This window comes from Bos taurus, chromosome 11, assembly GCF_002263795.3.
Source record: "Bos taurus isolate L1 Dominette 01449 registration number 42190680 breed Hereford chromosome 11, ARS-UCD2.0, whole genome shotgun sequence".
Taxonomy (NCBI): Eukaryota; Metazoa; Chordata; class Mammalia; order Artiodactyla; family Bovidae; genus Bos; species Bos taurus.
This window is the reverse complement of record NC_037338.1, coordinates 104,517,497-104,520,515: the sequence shown is the minus strand read 5'-3', so window position 1 is coordinate 104,520,515 and position 3,019 is coordinate 104,517,497.

Here is a 3,019-nt window from a genome sequence, read left to right as displayed (position 1 = left end):
CCGCCGTGTGCCTCGGGCAGTGTCAGCCTGGCAGGGCTTCCTCCACCCATCTGCAAAGGGGTTTGGGGCAGCGGGCAGGGTGCGTAGCTACTCTGCCTCAGTCTGGGGACACCCCGGTGGAGCTTCTGCCTGCTGAGGACCCTCCCGGACCCCACAGAGGTGCCATCCAGCCCAAACAGGCCGGAGTGTTCAGCTCACCCCCACGCCACGGAACGAAGTGCTTGCCTAGGGTGGCCAGCACATCCTGCCCACGTCCCTGATGGACAGGAGAGCGCTGAGCCGTCTGGCCTGGGGTCGTGCAGCGTGAGCTTGGAGAGGGCCTGCCCGGCAGAAGCCCTGGGACCCGAACAAGACGCTCCCTCCTCCCAGGGTCCTCGCCTGGCTGCTTGAGCAGGAGGCGGTGGGGCATCTGGTGGGCCGTGGGGAGGGGCAGGCAGTGTGGCCAGTGGGGCACCCCTGAGCGCGGCCCTGGGGCTGGGTGCGTGCAAGTCTGGCCCTAGAGCCTCTGCTTTGCCAAATGCTGTTGCCACCACTCCTAACAGCTGGAGGGCAGTGGGTCCCGTGCCAGCCCCGTGAGTGTGAGGCATTTAGGAATTGAGCAAGCTGGCACCTCATCCTTGCCAGTCATGCAGAGACCAGAGGCCAGGTGCCGGCAGACCGGTGCAACGTCCTTGCTGGGTGCAGGGACCTGGGACCTGCATGGTCCCTACCAGCCTGCTCAGGCTGCTGGACAGGGGCCAGCAGGAGAGTCAGGTAGGCAGGGGCCTGTCCACTTTTCTCCTGGGGCGCTGGATGGTCTTCCAGGCGGCCTTCTGGCTGCTCCCAGAGCTCAGGGGCGCGTGGCAATCCTGAGCGGCCTCAGAACGCCCAGCGTGGGCTGGTGCTGGGTCCCACCTTTGCTCCCCCTCAGCTTTATCCTTCGTCCCTCCTCATAGCCCAAGGAGCCTGCTGCCAATACGCTAGCCCCCTGCACGCGGGACCTGGGGCTGCGGGTGCTGCCCCTTGGCTCCCCTGCTGGGCTCCCCCTCCAGCCCCGTGAGCCCCCCGGGCCTCTCCCAGCAGTCGGGCCCTCTCGCCTCCAGAGGAAGAAGGGACAGGATGGAAGGCCAGGGCAAAGCCTTCGTCTCCGACTGGGAGGGGATGGAGGGTGAGGGTCCCCACACAAAGGCCTCCTGGGCTGTGACGTCAGAACGGGGCAGGGCTCCCCAGGATCGGGTCTAGCGTCTTCCACTGAAGCCTCCCAAAGTCCCCCCATTAGGAGTCTGCCACAAACACCATAGTCTCTGACCAGGGATTCACGGGACCTGGCGGGCTGCCTTCCATCCAAGAACCTCCTGAGAAAGCAGGGAAATGTGGAATGTACGCGTGAGGCTGGGTGGGCGTAGGGGAGGGGGGATACTGGAAAGACGGGAGAAATAGAACCGTGCGTGTCCCAGGGAGACCGTTGGCGGGTTTCAGCGCATTTTGGAAGAGCCAGAGGGGAGCGGAACGGGGCTTCTTTGCCGTAACGAGAAGCTTTGTTTTCCTCTGTAGCGGAGCCCAGAGCAGCAGGAGCCCCCAGGAAGCCTGGACTGTTTCACCTTCAGCATCACAGGGTTGGGGCGGGTGGGGGGCAGGGACTGAGAGAGCCTGTGATGGTTTGGGTCCTGAGCCTGGCCCTCCCCAGGCTTTGGGAGGCCTGTTGGGCATTTCTTGTGCTCGTACCCGGGGCCGGAAGGACCTCCCTTGGCCTGGGAGACTGATCCTGCCCTACGTGCCTCCGTGGACAAGCCCACAGCCCTGCCGGTCCAGTTGCTCTGCCCAGTGACAGCCAGACCAGGGCCGCCGGGCCCACTGGGAGGGAGCTGGGAGGGGGTGCAGGCGGCTCCCGCCCCATCAGTCTGGGGCCTGACCCTGGTGCGGAGCAGCCCGATGGGACTTTCCATGCTGGTGGACGGGCCGATATCCCAGCAATGCATACCGGAGCCCTGGCCACATGTGGCCGTGGAGCGTTTGAAATGTGGCTGCTGTGACCGAGAACCCAGATGCCTTATTTTACATCACTTTAATTTATTTACGATTACGCTTCAACAGCCACATGAGCCTAATGGCCAGTGGGCAGTGTGGCCCCGGGGCATCCTGGGGCCGGCTCAGGCCAGGCACCCCCACCTCCCAGGCTGTCTCCACACAGAGCCTGCACGGGCACAGCTCAGCCTGGCTCTCCAGGCCTGGCACCCTAGCAGCCCTCGCCCCCAGGAGCCCAGGGAGCCTTCTCCGTGGGCGGACGGGGAGAGGAAGGCCCAGGGAAGGAGAGTAGGTTGGCCAGAGCCACTCAGCAGAGGGCATAACGGGACCCCTGGCCCCTGGGCCCATATCGCTCCTGTCCTGCAGAAGGTGGGCGAGCTTGACGGTGCGTGGGGGGCCTGGCTGAGGGGCGCCCAGCCCTGGCCGCAGACGTTTCCCTGGCTGGCTTAGCTCGGTCCCCATGAGGTGCAGGGTGTGCCGCCTGGGTCCTCAGGGGAGGCTGGAGGCTGGGAGCTTGGGTTCTGCCATCACACAGGCCCAGGGTCACCTCCAGGACCCCCCACGCACGCTGGGTGACCCTGGCACCTGGCTTTAGGTGTCTGAGTTCCCCCGTCTGTCAGTGGGAGGAAAGACAGCGTGTCCTGGGCTCGTGGCCGAGTTAATGCAGAACCAGGGTGCATGTTCTTACAGATGACCCGGGTGGGATGCTCCGGGCGGGGCAGGGGGCGGCAGGGGCCTGTGCGTGGAGCAAACCACACACCGCCCCCAAGGAAAAGAGCGACCAGCCCGAGGGCAACAGTGAGTGCAAGGGAGGGCGTGTCAGTGGGGGCGGCAGAAGGTTCTGGAACTGGGAGCGATTCCTGGTTGCCACTAATCCCCCAGGGACCCTGGGGGCGGGGGGCGACTTTCTCTCCTGCGGACCTGGGCTCGCCCCTGGGTGAGGCTGGGGCGGGCGCCGCTGGTGCCTCCCAGGGTCTGGGGAACAAAGCGATAGACGGGCTGGGTGGGGGTGAGG